We start from the raw sequence: 19,947 nt of genomic DNA, 5'->3' as shown, positions 1-19,947 counted from the left end.
TTCTACTTTTATACTAGAAATTCTACTTTTAAACGAGAAATTCTACTTTCATAAAGTGAAAATTTCACTTTTAAACTGGAAAGTTCACTTTTAAACTGGAAATTCCACTCTTAAACAGGAAATTTCACTTATATACTGGAAATTCTACTTTTAAAGAAGATTCTACTTTTATAAAGTGGAAATTTCACTTTCAAACTGGAAATTCCACTCTTAAACTGGAAATTTCACTTATGTACTGGAAATTCTACTTTTAAACAAGAAATTTTACTGTTATACAGTGGAAATGTCACTTTTAAACTGGAAATTCCACTTTTCTACTGGAAATTCTAATTTTAAACAAGAAATTTTACTGTTATACAGTGGAAATGTCACTTTTAAACTGGAAATTCCACTTTTCTACTGGAAATTCTAATTTTAAACAAGATTTTTATAAAGTGGAAATTTTACTTTTAAACTGGAAATTCCACTCTTAAACTGGAAATTTCACTTATATACTGGAAATTCTACTTTTAAAGAAGATTCTACTTTTATAAAGTGGAAATTTCACTTTTAAACTGGAAATTCCACTCTTAAACTGGAAATTCTACTTTTAAACAAGAAATTTTACTGTTATACAGTGGAAATGTCACTTTTAAACTGGAAATTCCACTTTTCTACTGGAAATTCTAATTTTAAACAAGATTTTTATAAAGTGGAAATTTTACTATTAAACTGGAAATTCCACTCTTAAACAGGAAATTTCACTTATATACTGGAAATTCTACTTTTAAAGAAGATTCTACTTTTATAAAGTGGAAATTTCACTTTTAAACTGGAAATTCCACTCTTAAACTGGAAATTTCCCTTATGTACTGGAAATTCTACTTTTAAACAAGAAATTTTACTGTTATACAGTGGAAATGTCACTTTTAAACTGGAAATTCCATTTTTCTACTGGAAATTCTAATTTTAAACAAGGACTTCTATTTTTATAAAGTGGAAATTTTACTTTTAAACTGGAAATTTCACTCTTAAACTGGAAATTTCACTTATGTACTGGAAATTCTACTAAACAAGAAATTTTACTTTTATAACGTGGAAATGTCACTTTTAAACCGGAAATTCCACTTTTATACTTGAAATTCTACTTTTAAACAAGAAATTCTACCCTTATAAAGTGGAAATCCCACTTTTAAACAGGAAGTTCCACTTTTAATAATAATAATAATAATATAATAATAATAATAATAATAATAATAATATAATAATATATTTTTTTTATACTGGAAATTCTACTTTCAAAGAAGAAATTCTACTTTTATAAAGTGGAAATTTCACTCTGAAACTGGAAATTCCACTCTTAAACTGGAAATTGTACTTTTATACTAGAAATTCTACTTTTAAACAAGAAATTCTACTTTCATAATGTGAAAATTTCACATTTAAACTGGAAATTTCACTTTTAAACTGGAAATTTCACTTATATACTGGAAATTCTACTATTAAAGAAGATTCTACTTTTATAAAGTGAAAATTTCACTTTTAAACTGGAAATTCCACTCTTAAACTGGAAATTTCACTTATGTACTGGAAATTCTACTTTTAAACAAGAAATTTTACTGTTATACAGTGGAAATGTCACTTTTAAACTGGAAATTCCACTTTTCTACTGGAAATTCTAATTTTAAACAAGGACTTCTATTTTTATAAAGTGGAAATTTTACTTTTAAACTGGAAATTTCACTCTTAAACTGGAAATTTCACTTATGTACTGGAAATTCTACTTTTAAACAAGAAATTTTACTTTTATAAAGTGGAAATGTCACTTTTAAACCGGAAATTCCACTTTTATACTAGAAATTCTACTTTTAAACAAGAAATTCTACTTTCATAATGTGAAAATTTCACTTTTAAACTGGAAATTTCACTTTTAAACTGGAAATTCCACTCTTAAACAGGAAATTTCACTTATATACTGGAAATTCTACTATTAAAGAAGATTCTACTTTTATAAAGTGGAAATTTCACTTTTAAACTGGAAATTCCATTCTTAAACTGGAAATTTCACTTATGTACTGGAAATCCTATTTTTATATTTTTTTTATATTGAAAATTCTACTTTTAAACAAGAAATTCTACTTTCATAAAGTGAAAATTTCAATTTAAAACTGGAAATTTTACTTTTAAACGGGAAATTCCACTCTTAAACAGGAAATTTCACTTATATACTGGAAATTCTACTTTTAAAGAAGATTCTACTTTTATAAAGTGGAAATTTCACTTTCAAACTGGAAATTCCACTCTTAAACTGGAAATTTCACTTATGTACTGGAAATTCTACTTTTAAACAAGAAATTTTACTGTTATACAGTGGAAAATGTCACTTTCAAACTGGAAATTCCACTTTTCTACTGGAAATTCTAATTTTAAACAAGGAATTCTACTTTTATAAAGTGGAAATCCCACTTTTAAACTGGAAATTCCACTCTTCAACTGGAAATTCCACTTTTATATTGGAATTTCTACTTTGGAACAAGAAATTCTACTTTTATAAAGTGGAAATTTCACATTTAAAGTGGAAAGTCCAATCTTATACTGGAAATTCAACTTTTATACTGGAAATTCTACTTTTAAACAAGAGATTTTAGAATACGAGTTACCTTACGGTTATAAAATCATTTAAATCTAATAATAATATATAAATAATGGAAATCATCATCAAACGTAAGAAATTTTACTATTATAAAGTGGAAATTCCACTTTAAAAAACTGGAAATTCCACTTTTAAACTGGAAATTCCACTTTTAAACTGGAAATTTCATTTTTAAACTGGTTATTCCACTTTTATGCTCACGTAAAATTCGTTACCAAACCTAAAACCTGCTAAACGACACGTACTGCAGAAATCAATTGATACTTTTCATTTATTTTTTAGAGTAAAGTGCACATTTAAAGATTAAAAGTGGAATATCCAGTATAGAAGTAGAATTTCTAGTTTAAATTGGAATCACCACCTAATAAAAGTAGAATTTTCAATATAAAAGTGGAATTTCCAGTTTAAAAGTGGAAATGAGAAGAAAATTATCACTATGACCTTTCTACGCCATAGTAATCAAGTGAGTAAAAATTAGTTGTCAGGTAAACTTCTGACTTACCCTTAGTAGAGTCATTGCAATTATCTTTGGCCATAGTATAACATTTAGAAAATGCCCTCTGGTGCCTTTATTTTGAACCACACGCAAAAAGTGTATTAGACTTTTTTGTAGAGCTCATCAAGATATTATTCACTCTCGATGTTTACTTTTCGAGAAACATGCAAATTTAGAAAAATAAAATAAATAGTTTAACTTTTCAGTTAAAAACTTTCCAAAACACTAAGGGAGTCACAAAAAAACTGTAATGAACTTTTTTTGTAGAGTTTTTTTAAGCTACCTTGGCTAGTGTATGCTGAAACAAAAAAATTTCAAGACGTTATGGCTTTTGTAAGCTTTTGAAACCCTTAAGAATAAGACGTTTTCATAAAGTAAGTGAGTAAAAATAGGTCTGTCAATCATATTCTGAATAATAAAATCCCATTTAAGTAAAGCAGAGGCTTAGAACTTCCAGAAATCTATTTTCAACACGGTCTATGCGATGAAAAGTGTGCACACCAAGCAAAGCAGAGACGTATTGTCTTACATAACGCTTTCTAAATATAAACCAATAAACTTAATCAAATTGCGAAGCTTTTATGATGAGGAATTATGTACACCATATGGATCTTAAGAGGAATCACCTTCAATTTAGTTCGGCTACTGTAGCGTAATTTCTCCACAAGTACTTCATAGCCTTCCATCAAATTAAGGGTAAAGTTTGTTTAGCAAATACGAAAATAAGTTATAAGCCTCCATTGAATAATTAATCTTCTTATTCAATTTGAATGTGAGCCAACAAAGAAGTTACTTACATTAATTACTTTTACGGTTCATCATTTATAAAAAAAAACTTGACGTCGAAAGTAAGGACCAGAAGCACGTAATAAATGCGCCCTTAACAAAACACTCGAACCAAATTATAAGCATAACGAGATTTTTCGTCAACTCGTCGAAGAGCAGTCGCTTTCTTATTTAGTTACTTGATTCAATTTTGTCTTTAGAATTAAATTTCGATTTCGGCAATCGTTAAAGTTTTTCGGTGCGCTGAACGGGAAGCTTATTCATTCTGATGGAATTATTATTAAAAATTCACCTCGCCGAGTGATTTCTCTTCGGGCAGGTCTGATTCGATTACGTATGATTCTATACACCGGAGTATTGCCAGAGCTGCATATATTCGCGACTCGAATTAGTTTATAAATTTACATCCAAAGTGGGTAATTAATTCCCTCGCTCAATACGCAGTGCGTTTTAGCCAAACTGTTAGTTGGAACTTCGATATGAAAGTGCGCTTCTGATCTCTTTAATGAACAAACTTTTATAACGAGGTTTAATCGTTAACGTAGTGCCCTTTCCTATCCTAACCCATGCCTAGAAACTTGGCAGAGCCTTCTTTTTGACGTACATGGAGATCGATTCAGAGTCTCAATAAAACTTTATGAAATTATGTTATAATTTAGTTAATTTCCGTTCGAAGTCGATGATCTGCTGTGAAAGGTTGCTTTGCAGTCAACTATAAAGTTTCTTTCTTTTTTTAGGAACTGTTACTGACAAATTTTCATTTTAAATGTAGGAAGAAACTCGCTTTTCCTTTTTAAACGAAAAACCACTTCCACTCATAAATTCAATATTGTTGTTTCCAGGCGACACTCGGCTTTCCGCCACCATTGCAGGAACACCATCTGCATTCCTTATCTTGGACGTGGCGTTGTTTACCGCAAAACCAATTAATGTTTGTCCAATAAGACTTGACCTGATTAAACTTTAAATATTTCGATTACATATTCCCATGCGTTTTAAACTTATCATACAAAAAAAATGCAAGGAAAACAATTGAATCGATTAAACAATTACTGAGTAAATTTACAATAAATAACATTAAAATTACAATTAAACACATTTTTCTAATTCTGTGCTATTTGAAATAAAATTCCCCAGATGCTATAAAATACTTAAAAGAAATTATGTTAACAACACAACGCTCTCATCTTCGGCATTGTTTCTACCTAGAAAAACGACATCCCCATGTAGTTTAGAACTACTTGATTGTTGTTTATATAAAAATAATAAGCATAATAATGAGCATATATAAACTATGAAGGATGCTAAACTGCTTCAATGTCTTTACATACATGAAAGGTTTCTAAATCAATAAGTAAGAGCGCAATTCAAATAAGAAAAAGAGTTGTAGGTACTTTTATTTGCGATTGTAATTCAGTATTTTTACACTTTACAGACAATTAGATGCATTACATTTTTGTAATGCTTCAATACAAATCGAACATTGTGTGTGAATGTGAATGAATCGATTTATTAACTAAAGCAGGGGACAATAAACATTTGCCCTCTTTTGTAACAACGCGTGGCTTTTGTAAAATTCATTGCGTATAAATTCCGACGTCTCGTAAATTTTATTGTGGCATGAATGAAGCTCGTATAAATTAACTATTAATTTGTTTTTTTGTCGAAATCTTTGACAGTCTCTCCTAGATTTGGAAGTATCACAAGCTTTATTTTCAGACACATTTTTCAGTTGAACCGTAAACTGATAAAATGCATGCTCTGTTAAAGGTAAAAACAAATGGAAACGGGAGCCGTTATGTAAAATTAATTTTGAAAATAGAAAAAATGGAAGAATCATGACTCTTAGCACTTTCTTGTCTAAGATCTCTACGAATTCAATAGTTATGTACCTTCAATATTCCATGCCATCGCATAGTTGTGATGCCATCCGATGACAAACATTCACTTCCGAGAACTCCTAGCGGAAGTAAAATTTAATTTATCCCAACTGGGAATTATTAAAAATTCGGGCACAGGGAAAATATTTAGAATTACTAGCAGGAATAGAATAGAGGATTCCCCAATCGATTTACCGTCAAAAGTTATAGAACATATTCGTAGAATATACCTACCATGGGACCAACAGATTTGGCCGAAATGTTAATTACCCAAAAGCTATTAAGAAGTACTAGCGTCGATTTATCCCTTAGGGGAGTCCTCACGGCTAATGCCCATTATAATGGCAGCGCCCGAATTATTTAGTAGCACTCGAAAATCCTTTTTGTTTTGCAATTGTTACGACGTAACAAAGGAGGATTTTATAATAAATAATGGCAATATAAACAAGGATATGGAGTGGAGAAATTCGTCAAGCTTATTTATGCCGCGGGAGTTCTCCAGAAGCAATAATTTTTCACAGATTACGTCCGGACGGGTTAATGTCAGTGTATTATTTTAATTGAGGTAGATGATTAAAAACGGGTCGGAGGTATTTCATATGTAAAGTGAGGTGATTAGTCGCCCTTCCATAAGAAGGGTTAATTAAAACGTACCTCGGAGTTTTTAGTTTAAAATAAGTACAAATCGTACTTTTAATTAATCCCGACGCAAACTTTTCAATTTGAATTCCCTTGCTTCTCGGGCTCGCAATTTTCTGGATAATTTTTAATCGTCCCAAACGCCGCTACATAGCGGTAACTTAATTTAGGATCGAACGTGCGTTACTGTGTCCTCAAAATGTAGGTTATCCATTTCTTATTTAACTCGATCTTCTAAAATTAAAATTGAGGAAATTTAAATTTATTTTCAATAAGAGGCTTTGGGATTTATGACTGTTCAAAATTGCAGTCATCGAATATATATTTTTATGTTTAAGAATAACAATAAGATTACTGCCAAGTATTTAAATTGTTTTAATTGTAGCTCGTACCAAGTGTTCTCTTTAAACAAACATCAAAAATATTTTGATCATTTTTAAATTTTTGATGGTTGCGTAAAATAAATATGCACTCACCGCAAGTACAATTCACCCTCGCGGGATATGGCCCCCGAATATTCGCTCACGCTCACAATAATGGAACCGAAATATTCGCTTTTGTGCATTCCCACAAAAAATGTACCTACACCCCCGGACATTTCATCTTAACGCATCCCCAAGAGAACTACCGAAGCAGTTTGCCCTTGGTAGATTTACACTTGCCCTTTCGCTTCAAAAAATTTGTTTTCGAAAGGTTCAATTCCACTCTAATCACGCATTATCTCAATGCCCAAGACACGAATTTGGTATTGATCAAAGGATAGAACCGTTAAATTGCTGTTAAAAAAGTGCTGGCAACTGAAGATCCTTCAATATTCCGTCACTTTGGTTTATTTAAATGACAAGCGATAGTAATACTCCTTATTTCGTTGTGCAAATATCGCGCAATCAAATTTACCGACGGTAACTTTCGACGACAATATAAGCACGTGGTTGCCATAATGATGCTGTAACAAAAAGTGCGAATTGCGTCAATAGTTCAGCATTAAGTAAATGGACTTGTGGTACGCTTTCTAAGACCACGCCCGAAGGAATTCAAATTGCAATTAATTTTTCTTAATTTAATTTGTAACAGTTTAGCAAATCTTAGTGTTTTAATCATCACTCAGATCTACCTATAAAAAGAAGTACCAATTATGACAATATTGGCGGAGTCGAAGAATTCTGAATTAATAGAATTGATTTCATATTTTCTGAAACCACAAAATAAAAGTTGACACAAATGCCATTAACTGAGCTAGCCGGTGTAATTCACATTTCAATGTACGAATATATTACAATAACTACCCTAAGGACCATATTTTGTAATTATCCATTACAATATTAATTTTGCTTGTGATAATCTAACGAAGCGTTTCCAATTTTTTGGCTTGTTAACACCAAATAGTTGCTTTAATAAAATGGTGGTTTCCTCGTAACTTTTAAAATACAAAAATACACCAGAAACGACAGCGTTCCGAGAAATTTTTAAAATTCAAAGAAATTTCGTGTTACCGTGCACGATCCGTCGCCTCCCTTTCTAAATTCATTGTCACTAAGGGAGGACTGTATCCAACCGAGTTCTGTATCAACATTTTCACCTTCAAAAGCGCCACCGTATATGAGGTACCATTTTTTCATTTATATAAAAATTAAATTTTAACTTAATTGATGTTTTAGAAGATTCTTCCCTGGACTCCTCGCTCTCACATAATCGTCCCTTAATGTGCTCCCACGGTATTTACGCATTAATTTATTGTATTGTTCTCCGGAATAGTCGACTACAAACTTCTTCCCTAATATACTCAGTAAAATTTGGCATTTGCTCCCTCTCAATTCGGTTCCAGAAGATCTGTCCCCGATAAACTCAAGCCTATTCCGAAAAAATCGTAATAGGTTCGGTTCGCAAAACGAAGCAGTCGAGCAATGGTTCGGTTTGCATGCATTTCTACACTAGGCTGGCTATCTTTGGAATACGAGTTCCTTAAAAGTATGTACTCTCCCTTGCAACCATGGAAACATGTAAATTCGCTCATAAAACGTTCGTCTTCGCATTGATTAAACTTTCCCTCCGTTGGGGTATTCGCCACCAAAGAACACACACGTTTGGTAAAACGAAACCTCTGACCCCGTGGAGTTGTGACGCGTTCGTAGGTGAATGCCGCATGGAATTTTATTCAAAATGAACAGAAAGCAACAGTTTCTTAGAGGCGAATTTTGCATGATTTGTGGGGAAGCTTTATCGCATACAAATAAATAAGGTAGGATTATTGGTTTATGTAACATACAATTCAATAATCTGCTACTTCAGCTTGCAAAAAGCGGAATTGCGACCCTAATTTATCAGAATAACACGTTTTTCGTTCGATCTTTCTATCGATCTTAGTGGCGGTCCTTTTAACTATAGTTTCGGCCAGAAAATCAAAATAAAAAAAAACTAGTTGATAGAGAAAACTCAGATACTTAAAATTCACTTGGTAAGTCTAGCAAGATTACTATTGTAGCGAGCATCCAAGACAGCGGGGCGCCGGCAGGTGCCATCAAGCCGATAAAAAATTAGTCTCCGTAATAAGGAATGAAAACGGATGCAAGGCGTTCTATTCTCGAAATGTGGTACGCCTTTTAGAGTATTCAAGAACGTTTCACGATTTTTTCTAAAAACTTCACCAAATTATTTTTAGAAAAAATGAAATAGCACTTAAAAAATTGCGTGTGTTAATTTATCAAGAGGGATGTTGATGATTTACTATGTTCGCAATTTTCCGACAGCAGCCATTTTACTTTTTAAACTGAGGAGAAAAAAATTCAAACGACCAATGAAGAGGATCCGCTATCAATTGATATTGTGGGCAAACAGTTCTAAAGGAAATTAAATTAAAGAAATTAATTGAAAACTTCATACAACTAAAAGACGAGGTAGAAATAATCAATTGAAAGTTTTTCGCAAAAACTACGCTTAGTTCTGAACCTGCAATTGCTTGCAGCCTTTGTTCTTCGCGGAAATTGAAACGCTAAACTAATGTATAGAACTAAGAATCTCGAACAATAGCCCCGTATTCGATCTAGCGTTTGCTTCTATTCTCCGATTGATTCGTTTCCACCTAAAGGAATTTCCGCAGATGACAAAATGTCTGTGTCATCATAGCCTCGATAGAAATGCTAGAATGCGGAAAATTCATACATCAGTAATCATTCATGAAAACTTCGCAGCTAGTTTCCATTAGTTCCGCGGGAAAATGAAACTTCATAGTAGGTATTATTTTCCACCGCGGAAACACTTCCATGGCCCAATTTCCCCAATCAATTGTCTAATTTCCCTACTTTCGCTAACTAGGAGTATACGTGACTTTTGCCGTTTTGTTATCCACTTAGGTTTATTGACATCTCGGTTATCTTTAACTGTAACTGGATCATCAATACAGAACTAAACAATTCGTTTACCTCTTCTGTTTGCTTTGTTGATTTGATACATGAGAAAATTGTATTGAGAACCATTTTCGATCTCTTGAAGCAAGTGCGGTACAATGAAGGTAAAATGTAAAATTACCTTAAAGCTCAGAGAGTGTTTGCCTCTAAACCACTCTTAGAGGTATCTTTACTGCGTTTAACGTGTGACAGATACAAACGGGTTGATAGAGCATGCACAACTACTTGAAACTTATTAGAGATGAAAGGGGTGGCATTATCGGTAATTGTTTCACTTAGCGGAGCATGAACGTAATATTCTCGTTAAGTAGCTACTTGCTTTTGAAGCATTTCAATTGACATTGTTTGCGAGATGACGTAGTTCTGTCTTTCCAATACAAGTAATATTTCCAGATGACAATTGTTTACAAGCTAACAAAAATTGCACATAATTTAATCATAAAGGGAGTTTTGTAGATTACAGGGTGAATGGACCGTGATTAAGGACGGTAAGAGGATTAGTAAAGAGTTCCATCGACAAATTAGTCAAATTAGATCCAACTTTGGGAATTATCCCTAGGCCTATAAAAGAACTTTTGAAGGTGCTTTTTGTTGAATGGTCTTAATGATCTGAATTATCTGGTATTAATTAAAACAGTTACGTTACCAATGAACTTGGGAATCACAACTGTAGCAATGTCGCGTAGACAGCATGCAAATAGTTATTTACATAAAAGTCCGGAAAAGGACACATTACCTACTGGGGAGGAAATATTGAAGTGCGAGTGTATTAACCCGAAATCGTATTATATTATTAAATTTCAATTTTTATGTAGAACTTTTGATTAATGTCAGTCTGTCAGTGATGACATAAATTTTAATAACTTCACAGTAAATTTCAGAAAGTTTATTCACTCTTATAAGGACTTCATCAAAACTGAATTCAACCTTTATTACACGTCTTTCCTTCTTATGAATTCATCCATCCCCAGATTGTATGCTCTTCCAAAAATCCACAAACCCCACAACCCGATACGACCTATCGTTTCTTTTACCAACACACCAGTACACAAACTATCTACGTGGTTAAACTCGAGCTTGACAACCCTTTTACCATGGTCCTCCCCACATTCAATAACGAACTCCATTCAATTTGCTCATGAACTTTCAAAAACTAAGATTTCAGAATCACAACGCCTCATTTTCTTTGATATAGTCAATTTGTTTCCTAGCGTCCCATACGGAGAATGCAGATCGATAGTTCAAAATTTACTTTCAGATTCCAATGCCTCAGATCAAACTTCCGAATTTTTAATCAAATGTCTAGATCAGTGTTTGAACCAAAATTTCTTTTTCTTCAATAAAAAACAATATACACAAAAATCCGGTCTCCCTATGGGGAATAACCTTTCGCCTTTACTTGGCGAAATATTCCTATCAAATCTAGAAATTAAAAAACTCTTATCCAACCCTAGCATCAAGCAACACTTTAAATTTTATAAACGCTATGTAGATGACATCCTTGTGATATTTGAAGGCAATGACTCCGATTTAAACAATTGCTTTAACATCTTAAATACCTTACATAAAAACTTAAAATTTACCCTCGAATTAGAGTCCCACAAAACCCTCAATTTTTTAGATCTCTCAATTGAACATCTAGGCCAAAAACTCGATTTTGGAATTTATAGAAAACCCACCACCACCAGTAATATAATCCACTTCACCTCCTTTCACCCTCTCCAACATAAACTTGCAACGTTCAGATTCTATTTCCACAGACTTTTCAGTTTACCCTTAAACCAAACCAAATACAACGCAGAACTCCAGATTATTTACCAACTAGCCGCTCAAAATGATTACCCGTTAAAATTGATCCAAAATCTCCAATTCAAACTCCTTCATAAATCCGAGATCCGCAATACCACCAGTTTATCCCCCTTACAGGAAGATACTCCAACCACATATCAAGTATTGCTTTATATCGGAGAATTTTCTCATTGTTTTCAAAACACCTTCCAAAAATACAACATCCGCATAATCTTTACAGCCAACAGCAATCTAAAGTCAGTTCTTTCACACACAAAAGACCAAATCCCTCTAATAGACAAATCTGGCATTTACAAACTTAATTGCCCCACCTGTAAATCTTCCTACATTGGCCAAACAGGGAGGAAATTTTCTACTAGGTTTCAAGAACACGTCCAATGCATTAAAAACAATAATTCCTCTTCAATAAAATCCTCTTTCGCTTCACACATCCTGGAAACGGGTCACTCCTTCAATCCGAATACCGATTTCGAAATTCTACATATATGCAATAAAGGTATAAGATTGAACTTTCTGGAATTGAAAGAAATTCACCACCAAGTTAAAAAGAACCCGCACCTCTCTCTTAACGAAATTCTCGGCTTCAATAACAATCTTCTGTTTTTACAATAATTTCAATTCACCCTATATATCTTTTCAAAATTTATAAATTTATCGATATGCCAGTTTCCTCTTATACCGGATTGTCAATCATTTTTAGACATGCCGTCTGCATGATGTCGAATTTAAACTTAACTTAAATAATTTAAAATATGTAGTCATCTCAATAGTTTCAACACTTTTATAAGTTTATTTTTTCCCCCCGGTTCTTTTGAAATGTGTAAGTACCCTTTAGATAATTTATTTTTTAAATCTAAAACTTTGTCTATTTATCGGTTAAATTCAACTTTTAATGTAATAATTCAACCCTCCGGTTGGTTGTCTTAACAAGGCTTGATAATAATTCGTTTTGAAACTTAGGACAACCTTTCCGGTTTAACCACCCTTCAGGTTGTTTCATTTGGCTTCGGCCAGTTAATAATAAAAAAACAACATGTTCGTCTTATTCGTCTTCAACGTTTGTAACTTACCGTTTTCCTGTTAAATTTTACAGTAAGTACTAGCTCTTAATGTTTTCAAATTTGCTATATTGTGAAAAACTTCTAGTCGCCTGATGATGGCAGTACGCCGAAACTATAGTCGCTTTTATTTTTAAAAACTTCAACGAATAAAAACTATATGGGGAAGGTTTAGAGAGTTTTGATCACACAATATATTTCAACCCCCATTTCGAGGAACGATGGATCCAACCCAAAATGACAGGAGTCATTATAGACGTTTAGTAATGTCACAGATGCGGCCGGTAAAGTGACAAGCGACAGGCGACAGAAAGTAGGCATGAAAATGAAGGTTTCAGGACGATTTTGGGTAAACCTTATTTCCAAGAGGATTTGCAAAAAAGCTGCTTGGCAATTGGCATATTCTCGTCTTGTACATGAGGCACAAATAAATATTGTTTCTCTTTGTAATTCAGGAAGGCATATCCGACCTTATCAGTTTGTATAACGTACCTATAACTAGAGTAAACAAATGTGCACGTGTACATTTCATTACAGAACTGAAATCTATCCCATCGTCCCTATTTCGTGCTATTAATAGCAACAACAATAACCCAAAAGTCAAAGAAAATCAATAATAATCTGTCTAACAAAAAAAACAGGCCTTTGGAAAACGGCGAAAACGTAAATCACCGTATAAAAACCAATAAACATGGTTCGCAGCTTTATATCCGTCACACCTCAATTATGAAGAGAAAGAGTAAAATTATAATAATTATAGCAGGGGAAATTACGCGTCTATCTTTGTCAACAATATTGTTTCTGGCATAATCCTACGTACACAAACATAGGAAGTATTTACGTCACTTTACAGGCATTTTCATTATATAATTAATGTTAAATCGGATTTGTTTGTGTATTGCCTAAAAACGGGATTAGCGTCTACTACGATTGAGTACAAAATATTAAGTCGTTTTTTTGTACATGTTGGTATGCCACGTTGTCGACGAAAATGATAATAAATGTGGTACAAATACATGAAAATTCGGGGGGTGAACCTCGTCTTTTTCCTTTTTAATTTCCACAATGAAAACTTATGAGCGCGTTGCGCCTGAAAGCACTCTCAAATCGTAAATGCGTCCTGTCGGTGCATTTTTCATTTGGGGCTTACGATTACGATATCTTTTGCATGCAAACATGCGATGATATTTATATTTTAGTCTAGTCAATGTTTGGAAAGATCGAAATTTGAGGAGTATTTCTAATTCCTTTTTGGCAACCAACCTTTTCCCCCTATTACGACCGAAAATACCTGTTGCCAAAGCCAAATCTCAACCAGCAGTGAGATATTTAAAATGCCGCTCAATTTTTTAATTGAACATTAGTGACATTAAAACGTGATGCATATGTCACGAATTACGCTTTCCAGCATGGATTGGATAATCCAGGAGTTCATTAAGTTGGAACTCCCACTTATAAGATTATAAAATCTATTAATACCGTTGTTTTGCGCTAATTTTGTACTTATTTGTACGAACGGATACCACTTCCTTTGTAATCGTTAGGACCAAATCTACATTGGAGTTGTAACTTAAAGCATTGACTAATACTCCGTCAATGCTTAAAGTAATGCTTAAAGCCACAACCCTAAGGGTAGGTGTTCAGATTCTTAACATCTTTTTTGACATAATGTTGTACTCTTTTTGTAGTAAATTGTACTGTAAGTAACTAATTTTGCACAAATATTTTTTAACCGTTGTATATAAGTACATCACAACTCTTGTTATATAGATTCGACAAAATATTGCGCCATAATTATGCACTAATTTGTATAAGCAAATTTAGGTACGTGCGTCATTTTACCCCTTTTTTCAATTTTTCTTTTTATTTATTTGTTTAGGCTCCTGCTCAACAATTTACACTGTTGCAAACATGAACTATTTTTTTCGTATGTACTGTGCCTCAATGGTGTTCAATTGAGCATTTATGCTTACCAATTGTGCCTTTCTGGTTTTTGAGATAATAAGAAAAATCCCAAAAATTAAACTTTTTTGTACTTCAACGATGGCATTGCGTAGTACTTTGATTGTTCTTACTTGTGCTCATATATTCGCCGTTTGTGCCTTTTTGGTTTCGAAGATAATTGAGAAAATCCCCCAAAATTAAACTTCTTTATACTTTAACGAGGGTCTTACGTATGATTTAGATCTCTATCAAAAAAAGGCTCGGAAAAAGGTCAAGTCAATACGCATTCTCTGTAATTGTTCCCCATATACGGGAAAACTTTCAATTCAGTGATAATGGCCTTCGCCAATTTGTACACTAAAGTGTGTAAGTTTTATTCGCACTACGCCCACGTTTACTGTTTTTTATGTTTTTTTCTTATGACGTTGATATACAGGGTTGCCATATGAAAACAAAACAGAGCCTATTTTGGGGAACTCAAAAAAATCCCCGGACCCGTCCATTTTTGATTCAAGGAGGAACCTTTTTTTTGCTAGTTTCGCCCCCCTGATGGCAAAGCCATAGCGGGGGTGACAAGAGCCCCCGAAATTTTAAATCGAATGGGGGTCGAGTGATACCTTATTTTGAAGGTATTTTTATGTGGATAATAACCCTTAAGTTTTAAGTCAATTTTATTTTAAGTGCTTAAAGCTAGAATCAATATTAAATGTTGAAAATGTTGGCCTTCGACTTCAATACAATAATACAGGTTTTGTTCAAACCTTTCTCGTACATTTTGAAAAACTTCTGGCGTGATTTTACGACATTCATCAATTATTCTTTGTCGCAAGTTGTCTAACGGTGTTGGCTGACTAGCATAAATTTTAGTTTTTAAATAGCCTTATAAAAAAATCTAACGGGGAATGAGGATGCCATTCAATAGCTCCTCTTCTTGCAATCCATTGTTATTTGGTCCAAATATTGACAAACCCTTACGGCATAGTATGGTGGCGCACCATCTTGCTGAAATACTAGACGGTTTTCCAAGTACTTCTTCTAGTATCTCCACTAAAGTTGGATGCATCGTATTTTCGAATAACTCCAGGTACATCTCTCCTGTTAAAGCTTATAGCTCTGGCACGTGAACCAAGAAAAATCTTGACGATTAATGTGCCCATGCGTACACTGAACAACGTCAACTTTCTTATTTAATGGAATATTTTTTCGAAATTTTAACGACAGATGCTTCTACTAGAACCAAACATATCGCATATAATAAAAATTACGCTGCGCAATACCAACTTTCTTATGTATAGAAATATTTTTTTGAAATTTTAACCACAGATACTGATCATTGCTTTTCCTTACTCGCCTTAGCCTGTTTTTCAGTTTTTAGAATTACTCGTTGGGATTAAAATCACCTATTCCATAAATTTGTGTCTGTGTGTGTGAAATATCGGATCGTAAATAAATAAATAAATAAACAAATAACTAAATAAATAAATAAATAAATAAATAAATAAATAAATAAATAAATAAATAAATAAATAAATAAATAAATAAATAAATAAATAAATAAATAAATAAATAAATAAATAAATAAATAAATAAATAAATAAATAAATAAATAACTAAATAATTATAATCGGTTCATTTGCTGTCAAAAATTTGCTGCATCCATGCCTACTTTGTTAAGAATACAAAACCTATATGATATTATCAAATAACGAAAAATCGTTGATTAGGGGCTTTTAACCCATACAGGTTACAACTCTAGAAACAAACAAAATACCTTAACAGCTTTTAAAATTGCACTGTCGAAATGAAGTAACGGGAACTAATAAAACATTGTTAAAAGTCAGTTTAGCGGTAATATATGACATCGTAAAGTACCAAGATTCAGTTTTAGTTCCGTATAGTGAAATTTGGTATTAACATTATATGGAAACTGTTATAAAGAGGTGTGAAAGACAAATCTTCAGACCTAGGAGATGGTGGAACTGAGTGAAACAATAAAACCGTTTCTAAAAATCTTTCTTAGCGAATGAAGCTCAACAATTCGGTTTTTGATCAGTTAAAACTATATTCTCCTACAAGTATTGCCACGAAAATACGCAATTTCTCAGTTTACCTTTCCACAACACTAACGCTAGATTGTGGTTTACACCTTCCACCTGCTACACGCTCAAGCGGTCGTTTATGTTCGCTTCCAGCAAGTTCTCTGTTGAGTAAACTAAACCAATTCTCTGGGTGCAAAATACTCTGTACTCTGTAAATTATACAAACAAGAAATTGCGTGTAATTTATGATGTAACCAAACACTGGGGGTGAAAGATTTTCTAGTTTTGTTTATTCGCGAAGTCATGTTACTAATTCAAACAATACATTAAAAAAGAATCCACATGGGAATGTAAAAAATCAAACTGTTGTAAATGGCATATGGGGGTTATTGGTTCCTGGAGTGGGCCATTTGTTGGCTATATGACTACATTCTGTTAAATGCACGACAATTATCGACAGACAGCCAAAAATGAGCACAAATTTATTGTGTATTAGAAATGGGATTTTAACTACACGGGCAGGTTGGAGCCATATTAGCGTAGAATTAATTGGTGTGGTTTTGTTTGCGTGTTAGCATTTTAAAAAGCTCTTAAAATGCGAATTGTTCCGTTGATAATGTTAGATTGCGCTTTCCGACGGCGAATAAATTTAACATTTGTCGCAATAAAAGGGGCAACCACCATAAAAAAGAGCTTTAAGTTTGTTTGGAAACCGCGATTTAAAAACTCGAAGGAATGTTAATATTTGTATAGCTCCCGTTGCCAGTTTCGTATTTGTTTTTTTTTTTGGACTTATTTACGTAGCGCAGAAATAAATAAGGCACCGAGCCGTAAAGGGGCATTGATCAATAGAAGAGGCCATCATCACGCGGAGGTATCTGCAAATTATGACGTTTAGTGTCCCACTTTCCATATTACAACCATATTTCAGAGAATATTATTTTAGATCCCTTTGACGATATTTGCATCTTAACAAAATTCAGATCGTATTCGCGGAATGTATTTCGTTATATTCTATGAAGGGAAGAAATATGTTTTATTAAAATATAAAAGGCCTAAGTTTACAAATTCGCAGAGCGAGAGAAAAAAAATGAAAAATGTAAGATTTATGATTGTTTTTTATTTCGGGAAACTCTAATTTCCTCCGAAAAAAATTTCAATTTGGGTATATGCCTACATGCGTTTTACTGCATTTCTCGCGTGCTGACTCAGATTTCTAAGTACGAGGTAAATTGTATCTGAAACTAATTGGCGCTGTTTGCTGATCTCTTTTTAACTCTCCTGATGTACACGAAAGTTTCGCTGCACATAACCATCGCTTCGATTATTCAAATGGTATTTGGATCGTTTGCTTTTACTATCATTGAGCTGTAAATCCGATTGTTTAAAGTGCCGTAAACTTACATCAGATCTTAGGTTTATTTTCATTTCAATGAAGGTTTCCTTTCTAAAAGCTATTGCAATATTAACTATAAATAGAGACGACTCGAACGTTCAAGTTGTCCAAACGCTCTAAGTGGTTTCTCGATAAACTACCTTTTAGCTTTTAAAGGTTTAATTTCTTTCGTGAAGTGCATTCTGTATTCTATAACAAACGTACCTACATGCTATTCGGTATCTTTTTGTACTTTGTTCAGGCACAAGGGACCTATGGATTGGAGGTACTTGTATCAGTTTGCTTCTGTACCTACCACTTTTGCAGAGATGGTTTAAAGGGCAAAAATTACCCCGCGTAAATGATCTTTGATTTTTGTGATCAATGCATGGTTAAGCAGACAAACAGTAAACATACCTTTTTGGTATTTCGTGTAGTGTATAAGGCTTCGCTGTTATTGACATCAGACCAAATTTACAAGAGAAAAGTAGTAGATCCTTATGTAGTTAAAGAGAGCAAGTAACCGAATATCATGTTTGAGAGAAAACACAAACTTTGCTTTTTACCTGTTTTTTTATGCATCAATTTTTTAAGCATCTCCTGTAGGTTATGTATGGAGATTAGAGAAACTCCCCAACAGCGTTTACGATCGAAAAAGTACGAATTGTTTTGGATTCTACGCACCAAAATTAATAAGAAAAAGTGTTTTCCCGAGAAATTTTGTTGTAGTCGATTTTTGGTAAAAAAGGAAGGTTATACACTGCCTTTTTTTGAGCCCCGAAAAAAAAATTGTCTCAGATCGACCCGGAAAACAAATTTTCTTATAGAATGTGGCCTGTAGAATCCATAATTTCAAACAGTTCCAAGATTGGGCTACTAGTTCAAAAGGTACAGCCCTTTGAATTTTTTTTCGAAATTGGTTTCTAGTCTATAACTTTTGATTGAGAAGTCTGATCGAAAAGGTACGAATTGTTTTGGATTCTACGCACCAAAATTAATAAGAAAAAGTGTTTTCCCGAGAAATTTTGGTGTAGTCGATTTTTGGTAAAAAAGGAAGGTGTTACACTGTTTTTTTTAGCCCCAAAAAAAAATTGTCTCAGATCGACCGGAAAATACATTTTCTTATAGAATATGGCCTGTAGATTCCATAATTTCAAACAGTTCCAAGATTGGGCTACTAGATAAAAAGTTACAGCCCTTTGAATTTTCTTTCGAAATTGGTTTTTTTAGTCCATAACTTTTGATTGAGAAGTCTAATCGAAAAAGTAGGAATCGATTTGGATTCTACTCTACGCACCAAAATTAATAAGAAAATGTGTTTTCCCGATAAATTTTGGTGCAGTCGATTTTTGGTAAAAAAGGAAGGTTATACATTGCTTTTTTTTGAGGCCAGCAAAAAAAATTGTCCAAGAGTTCCAAGATTGGGCTACTATTTCAAAAGTTACAGCCCTTTGAATTTTCTTTCGAAATTGGTTTCTAGTCTATAACTTTTGATTGAGAAGTCTGATCGAAAAAGTACCAATTGTTTTGGATTCTACGCACCAAAATTAATAAGAAAAAGTGTTTTCCCGAGAAATTTTGGTGCAGTCGATTTTTGGTAAAAAAAAGAAGGTTATACACTGCCTTTTTTTGAGCCCCGAAAAGAAAATTGTCTCAGATCGACCCGGAAAAAAATTTTCTTATAGAATGTGGCCTGTAGAATCCATAATTTCAAACAGTTCCAAGATTGGGCTACTAGTTCAAAAGTTAAAGCCCTTTGAATTTTCTTTCGAAATTGGTTTCTAGTCTATAACTTTTGATTGAGAAGTCTGATCGAAAAAGTACGAATTGTTTTGGATTCTACGCACCAGAATTAATAAGAAAAAGTGTTGTCCCGGGAAATTGT

At 33.1% G+C, this 19,947-nt stretch overlaps 1 long non-coding RNA gene across 1 annotated transcript in view; it reads left to right on the top strand.

The window, feature by feature from the left end:
* The window catches only part of LOC116175992, a 67,370-nt gene that overhangs the window by 46,584 nt on the left and 839 nt on the right, over positions 1-19,947 (top strand). The window lies entirely within an intron of this gene.

This window comes from Photinus pyralis, unplaced genomic scaffold (genome assembly GCF_008802855.1).
Source record: "Photinus pyralis isolate 1611_PpyrPB1 unplaced genomic scaffold, Ppyr1.3 Ppyr1.4_LG7, whole genome shotgun sequence".
Taxonomy (NCBI): domain Eukaryota; kingdom Metazoa; phylum Arthropoda; class Insecta; order Coleoptera; family Lampyridae; genus Photinus; species Photinus pyralis.
The sequence above is the reverse complement of the archived record's forward strand: the minus strand, read 5'-3'. Positions and strand labels throughout refer to the sequence as shown.